The 16782-nt window shown below is 47.4% G+C and overlaps 2 protein-coding genes across 4 annotated transcripts in view; one reads left to right on the top strand and one right to left on the bottom strand.

Annotated features, from left to right (window-relative positions):
- Positions 1-13976, bottom strand: part of LOC125455358 (synaptosomal-associated protein 23-like) — a 32306-nt gene extending 18330 nt beyond the window's left edge. The window contains exon 1 of the mRNA XM_059649338.1: positions 13897-13976. The gene's annotated coding sequence lies outside the window, so the exon portion shown is untranslated. The remainder of the gene's footprint in view (positions 1-13896) is intronic.
- A 64-nt stretch (positions 13977-14040) lies between these two features.
- The window catches only part of znf106a (zinc finger protein 106a), an 80510-nt gene continuing 77768 nt past the window's right edge, over positions 14041-16782 (top strand). For 2 of the 3 annotated variants that reach the window (XM_059649335.1, XM_059649333.1), the window contains exon 1: positions 14041-14172. The gene's annotated coding sequence lies outside the window, so the exon portion shown is untranslated. The remainder of the gene's footprint in view (positions 14173-16782) is intronic. The other variant, XM_059649334.1, reaches the window with a different exon arrangement.

The raw sequence follows: 16782 nt of genomic DNA, 5'->3' as shown, positions 1-16782 counted from the left end.
AGCAATGGACCCAGCACCGAGGCTTGTAGCACATCACTGGTCTCAGGACTCTATTCCAATCAACAACAATCCATCATCACCCCCTATCTCTGACTTTCAAGCCAATGTTGTACATAATTGGCTAGCTCCCCCATGGATTCCATGTGATCTAACCTCGCTAACCAGTCTGCCGTACAGAACCTTGTCGAGAGCCTTGCTAAAGTCCATACAGATAACATCAGCCGCTCTGCCTCCAATCTTCCTTGTCACCTCATTAAAAAAAACTCAATTAATTTAGTAAGACATGATTTCCCAAGCAGAAAGCCATTTTGACTATCCCTAAGCAGTGCTTGCCTTTCCAAATACATGTAAATCCCGCCCATCAGAATCCTCTTCAATAACTTACCCTACACCCATGTCAGGCTCACTAGTCTTAAGTTCCCTGGCTTTTCCCTAACACCTTTCTTCCCAACTATCCACAAAGTTCTGGGATGTATAATAACATCTCTGAACACGTAATTGTCAGGGTAAAGCAAGGTTATATTGTTATGCTTACCATGATTTTGTTATACTTTCTGAATTGTTAATTTATAATTGCCTTAGTTTCATGCAATGTATTTTTTTTTAAAAAAGACAATTTTTAAATTGAAATTAAAACAATTGGCTCCCAACTTTACTAGATCACTACATTATGTCCCACTGGGCTGGATATGCAGGGCCTACGAAGAATTGACCCAAGGCAATTAATCAAGGAAACGTGTAAACAGCTTTGTAGCATCTTCACAGCTTTTAACTAAGAATGAACCCCTCAGAAGTTATTTGTGCAATGTACATGAGCATGGCCATGTAGATATCAGCTAAACTGAACGTACAATTGACATGAAACTCTTTATTTAAAATGGTGATTTTCCTGCTCCTCTGATGCTGTCTGACCTGCCATGCTTTTCCTGCCTCACCCCTATTAGACTCTGACTTCCAGCATTTGCAGTCTTATCCTCTCCTAGCCCTGTTGTTGAGTTGAATGGTCTCTAAGTTGCTGCAAGCACAAAATAAGCATCACCGGCAGTCATTACTGGTTATACCCATAAAATGCTGCTGAAGACCACCTCTGGATAGCTGTGGACAGGTACAACCAGTGAACTTTTACTTATCTTGTATTTTTCTCATAAAATTTTAATTTGGCCAAAGTTACCCACTATTACATGCTTGGTTTGAATGTGTGTATTTGCGTACAAACTGCAGTTTTTTTGACATTTTTAATGAATTTACCAGAGTGGGTTTTAGCAAAATAAAATTTGTTGGTTACTTGCCTAATTCAAGAAATCCTGTCAGATGACTTCTTTATCACTGAATATAAACAGTGAGTACACACATACAAAATTGGCAAAGACTTCATTTTCAAGATTTAAAGCCTGTTATAGATCAATGACCGCATGGGAAAAGAAAACAATTACAAACCATAGAGTCACACACAGACCCCAATGTGGACTTCCACATATCGCTTCAGTCTACAATCATTTCAGGAGAATTCTGGGGCCTATACCATTTACACTCAAACATATCTCACGCCATCTGCAATCATCTGTTGAACATGAGCTTTGTAGTTTAAAACCACAGGTCATTTTGGACATTACATCGGAGCTGACTCTTGCAAGAGCACTTCTGAGCTAACCACATGTGAATGCCAGCCCAGAATCTTGTATCTTTCTGCAACGTGCAGGCATTGCAAATTTGCATTCTGCAACTGCTTCTCTGAACTCTTAACTATGACTCAGTCGACAGCACTGTCACCTCAAGAGCCAGAAGGCTGAAGGTTCAAGTTCCACCATAGACAGTTAAGCATGAGACCTAAGCTGACACTCCAGTGCAGTAAGGATGGAGACATCATGCTATCCAAAATCTTTTTGGTAAGATAACACTGTGAGGCTCCACCTATCCTATCAGGCGGATGAGGAAGATCCCATGGCACTCCACGAAGAACAGGGGCATTTTCCCTACTATTCCCTCAACAGTCAGCATCATAAACCATACCACTTATCTACCATCGCATTGTTGTTTGTTGAGTCTCGCTGTGTAATTTAGCCACATCATATTTCCTGCATTGAAACAAATTACTTAATTGGCATCTTGAGACATCCTGAAACAAAAAGCGTTGAGCTTCTTAAGAGCCTTCCCTGGTGGTTGGGAGGGCTTGAGTAGAGCAGTCACACTACTGAACCATAGTTCCACAGCATCTCTCTAGGTTAGCAGTAGATGGGACAAGTGGCCCCCAGCTAACGCTCACAACACTCGGGTGTGTAAGCAGTAGCTGTCTCTTTGTTGCATAAAGGCCCATAAATCAATTAGCAACACAAAGAGCAAAGTCCTGTAGCCAAGAGAGCACCTGCTGAGAAATTTGAAAAGATAACACATGATTTGAGAGGAACTCGGAATGGTTAGGTTGCTGCTCAACTCAGAAAATGAAGGAAATGGGAGGAGCTAAGTGGAGAAACAATGAAACCCTCATTCACCATTTTGTTACATGTCCCACTAAGAAAAAACATTGCAATTGATGAGAATAAAATGCTCTGGAACAGTTACAACATACAGCTTTACCCAATTCAGTAAACACAACCTGTCCTGAACTCGCGATATCCTAAAAGCACACTAATATTTTCCAGCACAGTGCAGCCAGTGTTATTTCTATCAGTCATGGAAATAAGACACTAGACAGTCCGGGACATGTGAATGACCCAGGTCACTGCTATCACCTCCTGTCTCAGATGTGTGTCTCCCAAGTCAGAAGGTGGTCTACTCTCGACACTTCAGCCAAGGACACATGCTGTCAACCCAATGCTGTACTGTTAGCAGCGTCATCTTTTGGACGGGATATTAAATAGAGGTCCCGTGTGCCTGTTCAGATCACACTGCATCAATCTGAAGAACACGTAAGTTCCGTCTGTTGTCCTGATCAATACTTATCCCATAACCAACATGTTCAAAAAAAAAGGCAATTCCGAGAGTGGGAGCTGTTGCGTTTCCTATTTCAAAATGTCGTGTCACTTCAAAAGTACTTCATTTACTGCATGTGCTTGGGTTGTTCAGAGGTTGTGAAAGATGCTGTATATGCAACTTAGTTCAGTTAGAACCTCACAACCAGGGACATGGAAAGTAACACAATCATTCCAGATGAGTTTGAGCCATTGCTCGATAATCTGTATTGGAGATTGGAAGCACTCATATTCAATCAGAAATTTCAGTGCTAACTGATTGGTCAGGGGACTATTCAAAACAATATTTGACTACAAGGATGAATACATCAGAGCAGCCAGCTCCAGATGCACACAGGTCAAATTAAAACAGCCTGCATTCAGTTTGAGTTGTCTGCTGATTCAAGTTGCAGAAGTAAAGCATTTCCTGACATATGCATGCAATTAAGAGAAGTCAATGGCTCTCCATTTGTGAAACACAAAGTATGACAAAGGTCGTTTTATGCCTGGTATCAACATTTACAAACGGGAGCTGTGCCAAACATGTTAACTGTGTAAGATGTGCACTGTTGGGCAGATGTTTCTTGCCGTGTCAGTGACAAACCCATCATCCTTGTGGGGTACGGCTCACATCACTTACACCCAGGTTCTGAAAGGATTAGCTTGTGTTAGTAAAGTCCCTCGACCATCCCCTATCAGGACTGTCTCAGGGCTCTCCACTCCTTTCCGGAAAGAAGGCCCACAATCATTCCCACCCAGCACCACCCTTCTTCGTCTCGCCAAGCTCATCTTCACTGACAAAAATCTCTTTCATCTCCTCTCACTTTCTTCAAAGGGAGATCAAAGGCGTGGCCAAGGATACCTGCATGAGCCCCAGTTATGCCGGTCTCTTTGTGGAGTACATGGAACATTACTTGTTCCAGCCCTACTTTGGCCACCACTCACAGCTCTTTCTCCACTACATCGATGACATCATCGTTATTGCCTTCCCCTCTCATTCAGAATTGGAAAGATGCATCAATTTTGCTTCCAACTTCCACCCAACTCTCACCTTCACCTGGCCCGTCTGACTCCTCCCTTCCTCAAAATATATTTCAGTTTCTGAGGATAAGCTGGTCACGAAAATCCACTACAAAACTCACTGACTCGCAAGATTACCTCCACAGTACATCCTCACACCCTACTTTCTTCAAGGACTCCTTCCCATTCTCCTAGTTTCTCTGTCATAGCTGTTCAGACGATGCTAACTTTCACAAGGGAGCTGCCGAAATATCAATTTCTTTTCCTGAAAGAAAGATTCCCCACTACCACGGTTCCCCCTCAGCTGTATCTGACCCCTCTCCTGTACTTCTGTCCTCAGCCATTCTGCTTGCACACACAATAACCATAGGGTCACCAGGTCCTCACTTCCCCATCCCACCATAGAACATAGAACATAGAACATAGAACAGTACAGCACAGAACAGGCCCTTCAGCCCACAATGTTGTGCCGACCATTGATCTTCATGTATGCACCCTCAAATTTCTGTGACCATATACATGTCCAGCAGTCTCTTAAATGACCCCAATGACCTTGCTTCCACAACTGCTGCTGGCAACGCATTCCATGCTCTCACAACTCTGCGTAAAGAACCTGCCTCTGACATCCCCTCTATACTTTCCACCAACCAGCTTAAAACTATGACCCCTCGTGCTAGCCATTTCTGCCCTGGGAAATAGTCTCTGGCTATCAACTCTATCTATGCCTCTCATTATCTTGTATACCTCAATTAGGTCCCCTCTCCTCCTCCTTTTCTCCAATGAAAAGAGACCGAGCTCAGTCAACCTCTCTTCATAAGATAAGCCCTCCAGTCCAGGCAGCATCCTGGTAAACCTCCTCTGAACCCTCTCCAAAGCATCCACATCTTTCCTATAAATAGGGCGACCAGAACTGGACGCAGTATTCCAAGTGCGGTCTAACCAAAGTTTTATAGAGCTGCAACAAGATCTCACGACTCTTAAACTCAATCCCCCTGTTAATGAAAGCCAAAACACCATATGCTTTCTTAACAACCCTGTCCACTTGGGTGGCCATTTTAAGGGATCCATGTATCTGCACACCAAGATCCCTCTGTTCCTCCACGCTGCCAAGAATCCTATCCTTAATCCTGTACTCAGCTTTCAAATTCGACCTTCCAAAATGCATCACCTCGCATTTATCCAGGTTGAACTCCATCTGCCACCTCTCAGCCCATCTCTGCATCCTGTCAATGTCCCGCTGCAGCCTACAACAGCCCTCTACACTGTCAACGACACCTCCGACCTTTGTGTCGTCTGCAAACTTGCTGACCCATCCTTCAATTCCCTCGTCCAAGTCATTAATAAAAATTACAAACAGTAGAGGCCCAAGGACAGAGCCCTGTGGAACTCCACTCACCACTGACTTCCAGGCAGAATATTTTCCTTCTACTACCACTCGCTGTCTTCTGTTGGCCAGCCAATTCTGTATCCAATCAGCTAAGTTCCCCTGTATCCCATTCCTCCTGACCTTCTGAATGAGCCTACCATGGGGAACCTTATCAAATGCCTTACTGAAGTCCATATACACCACATCCACAGCTCGACCCTCATCAACCTTTCTCGTCACATCCTCAAAAAACTCAATAAGGTTTGTAAGGCATGACCTACCCCTCACAAAGCCGTGTTGACTGTATTTGATCAAGCCATGCTCTTCCAGATGGTCATAAATCTTATCCCTCAGAATCCTTTCTAACACCTTGCAGACGACAGACGTGAGACTTACCGGTCTATAATTGCCGGGGATTTCCCTATTTCCTTTCTTGAAGAGAGGAATTACATTTGCCTCTCTCCAGTCCTCAGGTACGACTCCAGTGGAGAGCGAGGATGCAAAGATCTTCGCAAGTGGCGAAGCAATTGCATTTCTCGCTTCCCAAAGCAGCCGAGGACAAATCTGATCCGGGCCTGGCAACTCGTCAATCTTAATGTTTGACAAAATTTTCAGCACATCAGCTTCGTCTATCTCTATCCATTCCAGCATGCACACCTGCTCTTCAAAGGTTTCAACTCTATCTATGCCTCTCATTATCTTGTATACCTCAATTAGGTCCCCTCCAGCATCCACATCCAAAGGATCATTAGGTATCATTTTTGCCACCTCCAACAGAACGCCACAACCAGATACATATTTCCCTCTCCTCCCTCATCAGTCTTCTGCAAGGGCCATTCTCTCCAGGACAGTATGGTCCACTCCCAACACCTCCCCAAGACACCTTCCCATTCAAATATCAAAGGTGAAAGGCCTACCCAGTTACTTCCTTTCTGTTCACTATCCAAAACCTGAGACATACCTTCCAGATGAAGCAGCAATTTACCTGCACTTCACTCAATCCAGTCTACTACAGCTGCTGCTCACAACATAGTCTCTTTTACACTGGAAGAAACCCAGATTGGGGGACCACTTTGCACAGCACCCAAGTTTTGTCCATAAAAAGAACCCTGTGCTTCCAGTTGCATGCCACTTCAATACACCAAGGTGTTCCTTAGCCAACATCTCTGTCTGAGGCTTATTGCAGTGCTCCAGCGAAGCTCAGTTTAAGCTGGAAGAATAGCATCTCATTTTCTGATTGGGAAACCTACAAACTTCAGGATTCAATACCAAGTTCAATAATTCTAGTGTGTGAGTGCCTGCCCCTAACCCCCACACACCAAGTCAAGTTATTACATTGGCTCCTACCACTAACAGTCCATTATCAGGAACTAATGGTCAACCAGGGTGACCATTACCCATTCGTTTGCCCATCAGCTGTTCTCTCTCTCAGCTCCATCCCCATTGATCATTTACTCCTTCCTCTTCCCCATGTTCAGCACAGATGCCAACCTTGTCCTAGTAATTTCTGGAGAAGGTTCACTGGGCCTGAAAAAATTAACTCTACTTCTCCACATATGCTGCCAGGCCTGATGTGTTTCACCAGCAATATCTGTTTTTGTTTCAGATTTCCAACATTGCAGTACTTTTAAGTATTGTTTACATGTCTACAGTCCCAGTTTGCCCTGAAGCCAGAGCTGCAAACAAATTACAGCATAATAAAATGTGAGGCTGGATGAACACAGCAGGCCAAGCAGCATCTCAGGAGCACAAAAGCTGACGTTTCGGGCCTAGACCCTTCATCAGAGAGGGGGATGGGGGGAGGGAACTGGAATAAATAGGGAGAGAGGGGGAGGCGGACCGAAGATGGAGAGCAAAGAAGATAGGTGGAGAGGGTGTAGGTGGGGAGGTAGGGAGGGGATAGGTCAGTCCAGGGAAGACGGACAGGTCAAGGAGGTGGGATGAGGTTAGTAGGTAGCTGGGGGTGCGGCTTGGGGTGGGAGGAAGGGATGGGTGAGAGGAAGAACCGGTTAGGGAGGCAGAGACAGGTTGGACTGGTTTTGGGATGCAGTGGGTGGGGGGGGAAGAGCTGGGCTGGTTGTGTGGTGCAGTGGGGGGAGGGGATGAACTGGGCTGGTTTAGGGATGCAGTGGGGGAAGGGGAGATTTTGAAACTGGTGAAGTCCACATTGATACCATATGGCTGCAGGGTTCCCAGGCGGAATATGAGTTGCTGTTCCTGCAACCTTCGGGTGGCATCATTGTGGCAGTGCAGGAGGCCCATGATGGACATGTCATCAAGAGAATGGGAGGGGGAGTGGAAATGGTTTGCGACTGGGAGGTGCAGTTGTTTGTTGCGAACTGAGCGGAGGTGTTCTGCAAAGCGGTCCCCAAGCCTCCGCTTGGTTTCCCCAATGTAGAGAAAGCCGCACCGGGTACAGTGGATGCAGTATACCACATTGGCAGATGTGCAGGTGAACCTCTGCTTAATGTGGAATGTCATCTTGGGGCCTGGGATGGGGGTGAGGGAGGAGGTGTGGGGACAAGTGTAGCATTTCCTGCGGTTGCAGGGGAAGGTGCCGGGTGTGGTGGGGTTGGAGGGCAGTGTGGAGCGAACAAGGGAGTCACGGAGAGAGTGGTCTCTCCGGAAAGCAGACAGGGGTGGGGATGGAAAAATGTCTTGGGTGGTGGGGTCGGATTGTAAATGGCGGAAGTGTCGGAGGATAATGCGTTGTATCCGGAGGTTGGTAGGGTGGTGTGTGAGAACGAGGGGGATCCTCTTGGGGCGGTTGTGGCGGGGGCGGGGTGTGAGGGATGTGTCGCGGGAAATGCGGGAGACGCGGTCAAGGGCGTTCTCAATCACCGTGGGGGGGAAGTTGCGGTCCTTAAAGAACTTGGACATCTGGGATGTGCGGGAGTGGAATGTCTTATCGTGGGAGCAGATGCGGCGGAGGCGGAGGAATTGGGAATAGGGGATGGAGTTTTTGCAGGAGGGTTGGTGGGAGGAGGTGTATTCTAGGTAGCTGTGGGAGTCGGTGGGCTTGAAATGGACATCAGTTACAAGCTGGTTGCCCGAGATGGAGACTGAGAGGTCCAGGAAGGTGAGGGATGTGCTGGAGATGGCCCAGGTGAACTGAAGGTTGGGGTGGAAGGTGTTGGTGAAGTGGATGAACTGTTCGAGCTCCTCTGGGGAGCAAGAGGCGGCGCCGATACAGTCATCAATGTACCGGAGGAAGAGGTGGGGTTTGGGGCCTGTGTAGGTGCGGAAGATGGACTGTTCCACGTAACCTACAAAGAGGCAGGCATAGCTGGGGCCCATGGCCACCCCCTTAGTCTGTAGGAAGTGGGAGGAGTCAAAAGAGAAGTTGTTGAGTGTGAAGACGAGTTCCGCTAGGCGGATGAGAGTGTCGGTGGAGGGGGCCTGGTCGGGCCTGCGGGACAGGAAGAAGCGGAGGGCCTTGAGGCCATCTCCATGCGGAATGCAGGTGTACAGGGACTGGACGTCCATGGTGAATATGAGGTGTTGGGGGCCAGGGAATTGGAAGTCCTGGAGGAGGTGGAGGGCGTGGGTGGTGTCACGGACACCATGGGCACCCGCATGGGCCCCAGCTATGCCTGCCTCTTTGTAGGTTACGTGGAACAGTCCATCTTCCGCACCTACACAGGCCCCAAACCCCACCTCTTCCTCCGGTACATTGATGACTGTATCGGCGCCGCCTCTTGCTCCCCAGAGGAGCTCGAACAGTTCATCCACTTCACCAACACCTTCCACCCCAACCTTCAGTTCACCTGGGCCATCTCCAGCACATCCCTCACCTTCCTGGACCTCTCAGTCTCCATCTCAGGCAACCAGCTTGTAACTGATGTCCATTTCAAGCCCACCGACTCCCACAGCTACCTAGAATACACCTCCTCCCACCCACCCTCCTGCAAAAACTCCATCCCCTATTCCCAATTCCTCCGCCTCCGCCGCATCTGCTCCCACGATAAGACATTCCACTCCCGCACATCCCAGATGTCCAAGTTCTTTAAGGACCGCAACTTCCCCCCCACGGTGATTGAGAACGCCCTTGACCGCGTCTCCCGCATTTCCCACGACACATCCCTCACACCCCGCCCCCGCCACAACCGCCCCAAGAGGATCCCCCTCGTTCTCACACACCACCCTACCAACCTCCGGATACAACGCATTATCCTCCGACACTTCCGCCATTTACAATCCGACCCCACCACCCAAGACATTTTTCCATCCCCACCCCTGTCTGCTTTCCGGAGAGACCACTCTCTCCGTGACTCCCTTGTTCGCTCCACACTGCCCTCCAACCCCACCACACCCGGCACCTTCCCCTGCAACCGCAGGAAATGCTACACTTGTCCCCACACCTCCTCCCTCACCCCCATCCCAGGCCCCAAGATGACATTCCACATTAAGCAGAGGTTCACCTGCACATCTGCCAATGTGGTATACTGCATCCACTGTACCCGGTGCGGCTTTCTCTACATTGGGGAAACCAAGCGGAGGCTTGGGGACCGCTTTGCAGAACACCTCCGCTCAGTTCGCAACAAACAACTGCACCTCCCAGTCGCAAACCATTTCCACTCCCCCTCCCATTCTCTTGATGACATGTCCATCATGGGCCTCCTGCACTGCCACAATGATGCCACCCGAAGGTTGCAGGAACAGCAACTCATATTCCGCCTGGGAACCCTGCAGCCATATGGTATCAATGTGGACTTCACCAGTTTCAAAATCTCCCCTTCCCCCACTGCATCCCTAAACCAGCCCAGTTCATCCCCTCCCCCCACTGCACCACACAACCAGCCCAGCTCTTCCCCCCCACCCACTGCATCCCAAAACCAGTCCAACCTGTCTCTGCCTCCCTAACCGGTTCTTCCTCTCACCCATCCCTTCCTCCCACCCCAAGCCGCACCCCCAGCTACCTACTAACCTCATCCCACCTCCTTGACCTGTCCGTCTTCCCTGGACTGACCTATCCCCTCCCTACCTCCCCACCTACACCCTCTCCACCTATCTTCTTTACTCTCCATCTTCGGTCCGCCTCCCCCTCTCTCCCTATTTATTCCAGTTCCCTCCCCCCATCCCCCTCTCTGATGAAGGGTCTAGGCCCGAAACGTCAGCTTTTGTGCTCCTGAGATGCTGCTTGGCCTGCTGTGTTCATCCAGCCTCACATTTTATTATCTTGGAATCTCCAGCATCTGCAGTTCCCATTATCTCTGAAACAAATTACAGCATTTGGATTACTCCCAAACAAACAATCCTCTGGAACAACAGATCAGCAGCAACACTAAAGGCAGGATCAGCCAGACACCAATCAAGGAACTCTGAGGAAGTGTCTTCTCAGATATGAAACACAAACTTTATTTCTCTCAGTTGCTCAGTTCCTCCTGCATTTATTATTTTTAAACAAGGACAGGTTCAACGCCTGCTATGGAAACACATTGCTCTCACCTCCATTGGAAATCTGACCCAAGCCACACAACATACAGATAGGACTATCACCTGGCAAAGCCTGGCTCAGAGGTACAGATCCTCAGGTAGGGGTAGTTTTGCTTCTGGAGTGGAGGCGCCAGGGGATTAAGGCAATGGGTGATATATTTGAGAGATGTGGGAATGAAGAGGCGATTACAGGTGGCAAACAGGGGGAGAAAAGGGGGTGACAAAGAGGGAGAGGGGGTACTTGCAACCTTAGGTTTTGCACCATAGAATGGTACCTTTCAGTCACCATGATACCTGTGACAGCTCTCAGGAAAAGCAGCTTAGCACATCCTAAAACAGTGCATTTCTAATTTCTCCAGACATCCACACGTGAATCTGTCCCTGTCACACAGTATATATGCTAAATCTTCACTGTGTAAAACACCTTGTGCTCAGTGCACCTTCGGTCCTTTATTATTAACTTGTGCCTCCTGCCCTTCCAACCATCTGCTAATGTGAACAGGATTTCTCTGCCTACGAATTGGGTCACGTTATGAACTATCGCTTTTGAGAAGGGTGAGCGAACACCCCAGCTTCTGCAAAACAAAAACAGGAATTGAAGAAACACAGGTCTGACTTCTACATAGAGATAAGAATTGAATTCTGGTATGACTCTGCAGAACCTTTTGTAGTTCATGCACAACACTCAGAAACACAGTCATGAGCATGGAAACAGACCACTCAGATCCAAACTCAAAGCTCTGCAAACACTCAATTCAGATAATATGCTTCCTTTTTATCCTTTGAGCCAAGATTAGACAACTTCCTACTTGATACTAAATTTGCCAGATCTTCACCCACTCACTTAACCTATTGACATCCCTCTGTAACTCCCATACGTCCTTTTCACAACTCCTTTTCTGATCTACCTGTAGGCCATCAGCAAGTTTAGCACCCACGCTGTCTGTTCCTTCATCCAAATCATTCATAGAAATTGTAAAAAGTGGAAGCCCCAGGACAGCTCCTGTGGCGTACCACTCGTTCCATGTTGCCAACCATAAAATGACGCATTTATCCCCACTGTTTTCTGAAGCCAGGCAATCTCCTATCTGTATATTACCTCTGACACTATGTGCTTTTTATTTTCTGCAATAACCTTTAGTACGCAATCTTATCAAATGTCTTCTGGAAATCCAAGTGCACTACATTCAGCTTCCCTTTCTCTACCGCTGGTGTTACATCGTCAAAGGACTCCAATAAAATGATTAGAAAGGATTTCTCTTTCTCAAAACCACATTGATTTGGTCTGAATTTCCTAAATGTCTTCAATAATCGTCCCTACCATAAATGTTAGGTCAAATGGCCTTTTGTTCCTGCCATTTTTTGTTTTAAATAAAGTTACATTCACTATTTTCCAATCCAATAGAAACTGTCTGAATTACAGAGCTATGAAAAATTAAAACCAATGGATAACTATTAGCCATTTTGAAAGACATTTAGATGAAGCCCTGCAGGGTCCAGGAATTGTCAGCCCACAGTTTCACCAATTTGCTCAATAGTACTTCCCTGGTGATTGTAATTTTTCTGATAGTCTCTACCTTCCATTTTCTGATTGAAAGCCATTTCTAAGATGGCCTGCAATCATGTTGCAATTGAAACCTTTGACTTATATTGCTTCTCCTTCTTTCCCCTGCCAAAGTGTATCACTTCATGTCTAACTGCTTTGCATCGCACTTGTCACAGACCAAACAAAATTTACAGGATGTAGACATCACTGGCATGACCAGCATTTATTGTCTGTACCAAGCTGAGGTAGTAGGGAGCTGCCTACTTGAAAACCTAAAGTCCATTTTGTGGAGGTACATGCACACTCGTGAAAGGGTGGAACTTCCACAATTCTGACTCAGCAACACTGAAGTAACGGTAACATATGTCCAAGTCAGGATGGTAAGTGGCTTGGAGGGAAGCTTGCAGGGGTGGTATTCCCGTACATCAGCTATGCTTGTCATTCGAGATGGAATTTTGAAGGTGCTAAGGAATACTGGTGAATTTCTGCAGTGCAGCTTACGGATAGTACACACTGCTGCTACTGACCATTGGCATTAGAGGGAGTGGCTGTTTCCTGCAAGCTACCTTGTCCCAGTTAGTGTCAAGCTTAAATGTTCTTGGAGCTGCATTCGTCCAGGCAAATAGGGAATATTCCATCACATTCCTGACCTTGCCTTTTAGATGGCGGACAGGCTTTGGGGAGTCAGGAAGTGAGTTAGTCACCGCAGGACTCCTCATCTGCTCTGGTAGCCACTGCATTTATGTGGTGAGTCCAGTTGAGTTTCTGTGCAATGGGTAACCCAAAGACATTAATAGGGGTTTCAGGGACAGTTACATCATTGAATGGCAATCGTTCAACTCTTTCTTGTTGGAGATGGTAAATGTATGGCACAATTGTTACTTGCCACTCATCTGTCAGAAAGGATGTGTTGCTAAAGGTAAGCATATAGATGCAGCAGGCAATAAAGGAGGGAAGTAGTATGTTGGCTTTTGTTGAGAGAGGTTTTGATGCACACTAGGTCAATGCAGCCTTTTTTGTCAAGAACAATCATTATTTTCACCTCACCCCAGTCTTCCCATTTCACCAGCCTACCCACATCCCGAAGGCTGTTTTGCAAATTTTGAAATTGTGCGAGTGCACGCTCTTATGCCAATGAAACAGTGATGCTCAATCACGTTCATCGTTACCGTTTTCCGATCGGCCGACTAACCTTACCCCCGAGTATTCCAGCATTTATCCCGCGGCGCTTGACTGAATGCCTTTTAGGCATCCAGTCCACACTGACATATCTACAGCATCGTCCCCGCCTTCAACATTTCAAGCAAGTTAGTCAAACACAGTCTGCCTTCACAATTCCCTGCAGGCTTTCCTTTATAAACGCACACTGGTCCGGATCGTTGTTAACTGGGGCCCGGGACTAAGCCACCTCCCCCCACGCCTCAGTCACCCACCCAACTCCCTGGTACTACCCTCTCTCCTTATCCCCCATCCACTGGAACTTACCCTCCCAGGACACTCACCACTACCGCCTCCCCTACCCATTGTACCCTAACATATTCAACACCCTCCCTCAGTCACTCACTCACTCACTCACTCACCTCTCCAGCGCAGCCTCTCTCCGGTCTCGGTCGATTCCCACCCTCTCAATGCGCATGCCCTATGCCTCGTGACGTCATCACCACCCGCGCCGCACGACGACATTGAACGCCCCGTTCCGGGCTGCGCGTAGCTGGACCGCGTTGTCGGGGCGTGTGCCCTGACGCTGGTCTCACTCCCCAGCTCCAGCTCCCAGGATCCCCAGCGTGGCCACGGCAAGATGGCGGTGCTCCCCTGAGCAGTGCGGCCCAGTCTCGGGCCTGAGAGGTCCATTTACCGTGAGTAATTCTAGCCCCCGCTCCCCACCTTCGGGACGACCCTCCAACCAGCACAAACTCGTTCCTCACCCCCCCACCCCCAACCCCTCTCACGGCAATCTCAACACCCTCTTCCCTCACACCGGTTGTTACCCCTTAACGTCACACGTCCTTTCCACCTTCCCCGCCCACAACCTCTCTGTCTTTCCCATTCCCCCCATCTTCTCTCTTCTCGCCCCCCATCTTCTCTCTTCTCGCCCGCCCCCCATCTTCTCTCTTCTCGCCCGCCCCCCATCTTCTCTCTTCTCGCCCGCCCCCCATCTTCTCTCTTCTCGCCCGCCCCCCATCTTCTCTCTTCTCGCCCGCCCCCCATCTTCTCTCTTCTCGCCCGCCCCCCATCTTCTCTCTTCTCGCCCGCCCCCCATCTTCTCTCTTCTCGCCCGCCCCCCATCTTCTCTCTTCTCGCCCGCCCCCCATCTTCTCTCTTCTCGCCCGCCCCCCATCTTCTCTCTTCTCGCCCGCCCCCCATCTTCTCTCTTCTCGCCCGCCCCCCATCTTCTCTCTTCTCGCCCGCCCCCCACCTGAAAGCGAAGGTGGTAAGCATTGGTTGCACTTGGACCAGTTGACCCAGGTGAGTTCTCTGGGTAGGTATGAAGAGAGGTTGGAGAGAAGCTGGAAAAAGATCTATGTTGAAAGTGAATACAGCAAAGAGTGTCCAACGATGTTTAATCTGAAACACTTGGTTGATTTTTTTTGTGTTTGATTTATTTTTGTCACAAAAATCTTGATACAGTGACAAGTTTTGTTTTGGCTGCATTTCAGACAGATCATATACAAAGCGCATTAGGGTAATAGAACAAAGTGAAGAATACAAAGTTAAGGCTGCAAATAAGGTACACAAAATGCTAGATCAACATTTAAATATAAAATTTTAGAGATCCATTCAGAAGTCTAATAAGTGGCAAAAAACGCAGTTCTTGAATCTGTTAGTACATGTGTTTCAGCTTTTGTATCTTCTGCTTGACGCAAGAGGTTGGAAGAGATTATAAGCTGGGTGGGAGGGTGTCTTTGATTATGTTGGCTGCCTTTCAAAGGCAGCAAGAAGTGCAGATGGAGTCAATGCATGGAAGTTTGGCTTGCATGATGGATTGGGCTGTATTCATAAATCTGTGCAGTTCCTTAATGGCTGTGGGCAGAGCAGTTGCCATACCATCTGTTTAGAATGCTTTCTATGTTGGATGGTCATGATCAAAACGACAAAGGTATGCATGGGCCTCTTTCTCTTGTTAAGAGTGAGGATGTTGGAGAAATGCATTAAGTCGGTTGGCAGTGTGGAAAAGAAAACCTGGGGTGCTTTTGCATTGCAGGTTGACTCTGTAAACCCACAAACCTGTTTCTTTGAAGTGAAATATATAAATGGTCCTCAATTATGGTTTCAAGAAAAGATCTGATTTTTTTTAACCACATATTGTTCAATGAAAAACATCTGACTAGCCCTAACTTTCAAGCTAGCTAAATCCAAGTCGATTTGTGACCTTATGGATGCAAATATGCACTCTGGTATTGGTAGAGAGGTGAAGAGGGTCCTTGGAGACATTCTTGAATAGATCAGCCAATCAATCATAAGATCCCAGAAATAGGAGCAGTGGTTGGCAGTTCAAAGTATCAAGGCTCCGCCAACATTCAGAAAGAGCGTGGCTTGAATTTTTATATTCAGTCAACGGATTTGGGCTTTGGCTAGTCTAGCATTTATTGCCCTTGAAAAAGCAATGGTAAATGCCTTGAACCTCTGCAGTCCTTGGTGGTGTAAATACATCCACAGTGTTGTTAGGGAGGGAGTTCTGGGATTTTAACCTAGTGACCATGAAGGAAGAAATTTCATACTAAATTATGATGGTTTAGAGGGGAACTAGCAGATTGTGGTGTTCCCTTGCATTTGCTGCACTTGGCCCTGTCATTGGAAGAGATCGTGGATTTGGAAAGTGCTGACGAAGGAGTCTTGATGAGTTCCTGCACTGCATCTTTCAGATGATACACACTGCTGCCAATGCGAGAGGGAGTGAATGTTGAAGTTGATGGATGGGGTGCAACTCGGTGGACTGCTTTGTCTTTGTTGTTGAGTGTTGTTGGAGCTAAACTCATTCAGCCAAGTTGAGAGAATTCTATCACACTCTATCTTGTGACATGTAGATGGTGGACTGGCTTGGGGAATTGGAAAGTAGCTACTTGTTGCAGAATTCCTAACCTCTGACCTGCTCTTGTAGCCACAGTATTTATAGCTATTTTCTGATCAACTTGTTCAGAGGTGTGTTACATATCTCTGCAGCAGTTGAGACTTGAACTTGGGCATCCTGGCTCAGGTACGGAAGCAAAAGCACTAGCCACAATGTTCATATGGTTAGTCCAGTTCATTTTCACTCAATGGTGACCCTGGGGATTTCAGTGATGGTAATACCATTGAATATATAGGTGCAATGGTTCGATTCTTTCTTCATCGTGTGAGTATACACAATGGTACTGAAATTTGCATGATCATCAGTGAGCATCCCAAACTCTGACTTTATGATGGAGTGAAGGGCATTAATGAGGCAGCTGAAAATGGTAAGGCTGCGGATACTACCCCAAAGAGCT

The sequence above is a fragment of the Stegostoma tigrinum genome, chromosome 10 (genome assembly GCF_030684315.1).
Source record: "Stegostoma tigrinum isolate sSteTig4 chromosome 10, sSteTig4.hap1, whole genome shotgun sequence".
Taxonomy (NCBI): domain Eukaryota; kingdom Metazoa; phylum Chordata; class Chondrichthyes; order Orectolobiformes; family Stegostomatidae; genus Stegostoma; species Stegostoma tigrinum.
Note: the sequence above shows the minus strand (reverse complement) of the source record. Positions and strands in the feature narration are given on the sequence as shown.